The sequence below is a fragment of the Mustelus asterias genome, chromosome 6 (genome assembly GCF_964213995.1).
Source record: "Mustelus asterias chromosome 6, sMusAst1.hap1.1, whole genome shotgun sequence".
NCBI classification, from domain to species: Eukaryota; Metazoa; Chordata; class Chondrichthyes; order Carcharhiniformes; family Triakidae; genus Mustelus; species Mustelus asterias.
In genome coordinates this window covers 65832450-65839441 of record NC_135806.1, presented here as the reverse complement: position 1 = coordinate 65839441, position 6992 = coordinate 65832450, and positions in this window count along the sequence as shown.

Sequence of the window (6992 nt, the reverse complement as noted above, 5' to 3'; positions counted from 1 at the left end):
GTTATACATCAAGTTTCACGGTAACCCTGTTGCAGTCTATTGAACTGAATTGCTGTATCAGAATCATTACTAAATATTATGGTGGCGCAGTGGTTAGCACTGCTGCCTCACAGCGCCAGGGACCTGGGTTCGTATTCCCAGCTTGGGTCATTGTGCGGAATCTGCACGTTCTCCCCGTGTCTGCGTGGGTTTCCTCCGGGTGCTCCAGTTTCCTCCCACAGTCCCAAAGATGTGCTGGTTAACTGCATTGGCCATGCTAAATTCTTCCTCCATGTACCCGAACAGGCACTGGAGTGTGGTGACTAGGGGATTTTCACAGTAACTTCATTGTAGTGTTAATGTAAGCCTACATTTCGCACTAATAAATAAACTTTAAAACTTTATACCTTGGGTTTTTGCAACATGACTGATTATAATGCTGCTGGTGAGGCAAATTGGTTTGAAATCTAGTTTGCAGGAGTTTTCACTATATCCTGCAAATCATTGAAAAGGCATAATCCTGGGTGGGTTTAGGAAATTTGTAAGGATGATGATAGAATCATGAAATCTTTGAAATTTAACTTGCAACTATTCCATCTGATCTAAGTAATGTTGATTAAAGGCTTCACTCGGAGAAAAACACATTCATGTCCTTCAGGTCTGCAAAAGTGCATTTTTGCAATGTTCAAAATCAGTTGAGAGGTCCACTGTGGGAAAACCATGTGTACACCACTTACAGGCACAAAATAAAGTGGTTCCTAAGAGGTTTAAAGTCTGTCGTTAATTATTCTCACTAAGTACACTGAACAACCTCTTACAATGTGTATGGGGGGAGGGGTAACATGTTTAATATTTATTACCATATAATTTAAAATACTCCCCTATTTTACAACATATTTACATGTGTGAATGTGTGCTGTTGCAGTATAGAAACAGGCCATTTGGCCCAACTGATCTGTGATGTTTAGTTTCACATGATTCACCCTACTTTATCTAACTCTCTACCAACATATCCTTTAGTTCCTTTCTCCCTCATGTACTTATATTATTTAATTTCCCCGCAAATGCATGTCAGCAATGGTTATGGTGCCATGTTCTATATTTTTATTGTGCTTTGGGGAAATACATTTGTCTTTAATTTCCTATTGCAAAGGTTTCCAACATTAACTTACTGCATACCCGCTTCCAGATCCACTAACTGTTTGCAAACTTCTCCCAGCAGTTTAATGTTTAACGCCTTTAATGTTCAAATATTGTTTAAAATATACACATTAGAACACATAACCAACTTCAGTAAGGCCTCAATAGTATCACGTATCATTAATGTGATGCATGAGACTGTGTGAACACAGGCATGTAATATTTGGAGTGATAGGTGGTACCTTGAGTCATAAGTAGCTCAGTAAATTGGACACGAAAGTATGACAACATATTTTTGTGCACTCTGAATTTGGGTAAACTGTACCTCTATACCTGCCAAACTCTGAATTTGTGGCAATTGTTTTGATACTGAGCTGAATTTTAAACCTCATATATAATAACCATCAGCAATGATGTGGAGTTGCCGGCATTGGACTGGGGTAGGCACAGTAAGTAGTCTCACAACACCAGGTTAAAGTCCAACAGGTTTATTTGGTAACACAAGCATTCAGCCTCTGATCTTCAGGTAAGCGTTCTCTAAGGCGGCCTTCACAAACACGACAACACAGAATCGCTGAGCAGAAACTGATAGCCAAGTTCCACACACATGAGGACGGCCTCAACCAGGTTCATGTCACACTATCTGTAACCCCCACAACTTGCCTGTGCTTGCAAAATCTCACTAACTGTCCTGGCTGGAGACAATTCACACCTCTTTAACCTGTGCTTAACGCTCTCTCCACTCACATTGTCTGCACCTGTAAAGACTTGATTACCTGTAAAGACTCACATTCCAACCATTATCTTGTAATTGAGTTTGTGTCTATATATGCCCTGTTTGTGAATCAAACTCATCACTCACCTGATGAAGGGGCAGTGCTCCGAAAGCTCGTGCTACCAAATAAACCTGTTGGACTTTAACCTGGTGTTGTGAGACTACTTACTGAACCATCAGCAACACCACCTATTTCCACTTGTGCAACATTTCTGCCCCTCTTCAACTGAAACTTTTATACATTTTTTGTCACCCCAAGGAAGAATAAGCGGACACCTGATAGAACTGTTCAAAATCACAGTTCAGAGAAAATGCTTCCATTTGCAGAGGGTCAAGTACCACAGGATGCTAATTTAAGGTGATTGGCAAAAGAACCAGCAGAGATTGGTTTTGGAATCTGGAATGTACTACCTGAGATTGTGGGGAAGGTAGATTCAACCGTGGCTTTCAAAAGGGTTAAACACCTAAGAGAAAAATATTGCAGGGCCATGGGCAAGGACAAAGGGAGTGGGATTAGCTGAGCTCCTCTTGCAGCTAGAACTGACACAACAGGCTGAATGGCCTGTCTCTGTACTATAACATTCCACGGTTCTATATTTCTAGGGTGACCCTCAGCCCTTTCTTTTCTAGAGTACAGAGCCCTAGCATGTTCAGCCTTTCCTGATATACATATTGACAGGGGACTCACACCATCTTATTTTAAAATATATATAGATTTTCTCATAGCTAATTTCTAAAATGTTAATAACTAAACAAAGAGCTTAAAATGGCTGAAGCTATGTATTAAACCCCTGGCAGACATGGGGAGAATGTGCAAACTCCACACAGTCACCCGAGGCTGGAATCGAACCCCGGTCCGTGAAGCTGTGAGGCAGCAATGCTAACCGCTGAGCTGCCGCCCTCTGTACTTAACTACTAAGTTGTGCTCTTTGCCACTGGGACATCTACCCCATCCATTATCAATCCACAGCTTCAAACCATTGTCATGAAAATGCCCTAAAATCCTCTGCAGGGAACTCAATGTTCAGCATGGTTTGAAGTTTCTAAATTACCATGGGCTTTAATTTCATTCCATCAACCATATAGACTAGTATCACTGGGAATCTTATCTTCTCATGTCCTGTGCTTTCCATTAGAATTGTTTTCTAACCTTCCCACTCCGCTGTTTGGTTGCTGGGCATATCAAGTTCATGGGCGTTTCATCCATGTTACTGGTGTGACATAATTGGTATTCACATTTTTGCCACTGTTTGATAATGAATGGCTGGAAACTGGAACTGAGGTCTTCTGGTAGTCTGTCAGTGATTTTGATCTTCTACTGCTCTGTAAAGCAGTTACACCAACCAGCTGTTACTCTGAAATCTTTATGGGGCTCAGGATTTGATTTGGCTTACTTAACTGTGTATAAACACGTTGCATTACTGGTGATAGTGTCGCCATTCTGACGATTTTTGAGGACCCATGCCCATACATGTTTCTTAAGTTCAGACCAGTGGTTGGTCCCTGTTCAATGGCGTGTTCGGTCTTCAGCATCTTCCTCAGGTTAGATTCCTTCTTCTTTCCTTCTCACACTGGTTTTTCACTAACGCTGAATTTCTTTACGGCAGCTCAGTTATTTGATGAGTTAACAAATTGTACGATTTTTAGCTTGAAATCAGCTCCGTACTTCACTCTTTTAGCTGGAGGACCCACATCTGTTTGTCAGTCACCACACATGGTCTGCTCTGTGTGGGTGTGTCTTAAACTCCCTTGTATCTTCTTGGCAACATGGCTTGAATCACCTGCTTGATTCCGTGCACCAACTTATAAGTTGTGTATATCTCTAAACATGAGGTAAAACCATGCATTTATAAGCTGAAAAATGGATGTTTGACTAATGTGGCTAAACATATATTTTGGCACTAGAAAAATGGGGTTGTCTTATATGCTAAGTCAATTTATATGTTATATTGAAACTGAAATATATTACCATTCTGCAAATTTATTAATATCTTCCTGTATTTTGTTGCATTATTCCTTTGCATTAAATACACCTCTCAATATGGTGTAGTTACAGCAAATGGTGAAATTATACATCTGATCCCCAGATTCTAAGTAGCATTCACACCACACAAATGCCAGGCAATGACCATCTCCGTCAAGAGAGAATCTAACCATTTCCCCTTGACATTCAATAGCATTATCATCACTATAACCCGCACTATTAACATCCCTCCCTAACAGCACTGTGGGAGTACCTACACCACCTGGACTGCAGTGATTCAAGAAGCAGCTCACTACTAATTTCTCAAGGGCAATTAGGTAAGAAATGCCTAGCCAGTGGCGCACACATCCCATAAATGAATTTAAAAATCATCCTGGGGTTTACCATTTAGCAGGAACTGAACTGGACGAGTCATACAAATACAATGCCTAAAAAAGCAGGTCAGAGGTTGGACATTCTAAGGAGAGTAACGCAGTTCCTGACTCTACAAAGCCTGTCCACCATCTACAAGTCAGTAATGTGATGGAATAATCTTATAGGATGAGTGCCGCTCCGACAACACTCAAGAAGCTCAACACAATCCAGGACAAAGTATCCTGCTTGATTGGCACCCCATCCATCACCTTAAACATTCACTCCCCCCCCCACCAGTGGCAGCAGCATTTGCCATCAACAAAATGCATTGAAGCAACTCACCAAGACTCCTTTGACAGCACCTTCTGAACCCACAATCACTACCACCTAGAAAGACAAGGGCAGCAATTGCATGGGAGCACCATCAAGTTCCCCTCCAAGCCACACACCATCCTGATTTGGAAATATATCGCTGTTCCTTCACTGTCGCTGAGTCAAAATCCTGAAACTTCCTTCCTAACAGCACTGTGGATGTACTTACACCAGTTCAGGAAGACGGCTCACCACCACCTTCTCAAGGGCAAGTAAGGATGGGCAATAAATGCTGCCTAGCCAATGCCAACATCCTGTGGAAGAATACATTTTAAAAATCATTAATGTAAATTGTGAACAACAGTAATCTCAGTACTGATCTATGTAGTGCACAATTCCAACCTTAAAATACTTTTCTGTTTCAAAACCCTAAGTTAAGAGGGGAAAGAATTAATGGGAACCTGAGGAGCAACTTTATTACACAGAGGGTGGTACATATGTGGAATGAGCTGCCAAAGGAAGTGGTTGAAGCAGGGACATTGACAATATTTAAAAGGCATTTGGACAGATACATGGTTAGGAAAGGTTTAGAGGGACATGGGCCAAATGCAGGCAAATGGGGTTAGCTTAGTTGGGCATTTTGGTCGGCATGGACCAGTTTGGGATGAAGGGCCTGTCCCTATGCAGTAGATTCTATGATTCTAACCAGCTTGTGATCCATTCTGCCAATTCTGTCCCCTGACACCTATGCCAGAATTTTACTGCCCCACTTGCCACGGGAATCGGAGCAGGCGAGGAGTGGACAATGGCTGCTGACCTCGGGTGGGATTTAACAGTTTCGGGACGGGTGAGACTGTAAAATCCTGCCCAAGCTTAGGTTTGTGTTCTGATGTTTTGACCTGAATCATGCATCTATTATATGGTAACTTACTGCCTACTCGTGCTGTTACTACTTAAAAAAATCAACAAGGATGGTCAAACATGACCTAATTATAGTGGGAGGAAGCTAGTGTAAAGTATAAACATTGAGTTAGATCAGTCAAATATTACTGTTTGTAATATATATAAATGATTTGGAGGAAAATATAACTGTTTTGATTAGCAAGTTTGCAGACGGCACAAAGGTTGGTGGATTTGCAGAAAGCGATGAGGACCATCAGAGGATACAGCAGGATATAGATCAGTTGGAGAATTGGGCGGAGAGATGGCAGATGGAGTTTGATCCGGACAAATGTGAGATAATGCATTTTGGAAGGTCTAATACAGATAGGAAATATACAGTAAATGGCAGAACCCTTAAGAGTATTGATAGGCAGAGGGATCTGGGTGTCCAGGTACACAGGTCGCTGAAAGTGGCAACGCAGATGGAGAAGGTAGCCAAGAAAGCATACGGCATGCTTGCCTTCATCGGCCGGGGCATTGAATTTAAAAATTGGCAAGTCATGTTGCAGCTTTATAGAACTTTAGTTAGGCCGCACTTGGAATATAATGTTCAATTCTGGTCGCCACACTACCAGAAGGATGTGGAGGCTTTGGAGAGGGTACAGAAAAGATTTAGCAGGATGTTGCCTGGCATGGAGGGCATTAGCTATGCGGAGAGGTTGGAGAAACTTGGTTTGTTCTCACTAGAACGAGGTTGAGGGGTGACCTGATAGATGTCTACAAGATTATGAGGGGTATGGACAGAGTGGATAGTCAGAAGCTTTTTCCCAGGGTGGAAAAGTCAATTATTAGGGGGCATAGATTTAAGGTACGAGGGGCAAGGTTTAAAGGAGATGTATGAGGCAAGTTTTTTATACAGAGGGTGGTGGGTGCCTGGAACTCGTTGCCGGGGGAGGTAGTGGAAGCAGATATGATAGTGACTTTTAAGGGGCGTCTTGACAAATACATGAATAGGATGGGAATAGAGGAATATGGTCCCTGAAAGGGTAGGGGGTTTTAGTTCAGTCGGGCAGCATGGTCGGTGCAGTCTTGGTGGGCCGAAGGGCCTATTCCTGTGCTATAATTTTCTTTGTTCTTTGTCAGGCTGAATGTCCTGCCTGTATTGTAGATTCTATGCAATTTGTAGAAACGTTGGTAGTTTATCGCAACTGGAAACTAATTGATTTGTTTCTAACTGCATTTGTGTTTTAAGTGCCCCAAGCTATCAAGAAAGCACATTGTTGAAGATGGTGCACTGTGACACAACAAGACCTTTATTGTTCCTAGAAGCTGCAATTTGTCCACCCCAACTGTAAGTATCGGGGACTGATTGTTAACAACGCACGCTTGCAAAATAGCTGAGGTCATGAATACTGCAGACAACACACATCAGTCTTAAAAGCAACTGTCACTGTACAGTACCACTGAAAACTACTGACAGCTGCATACACACAGAACTACTGACCACAATGTGCAGAGTATAACACTACGCAGTGCTAACTGAGAGAGATGCAATGGTATTTGTCA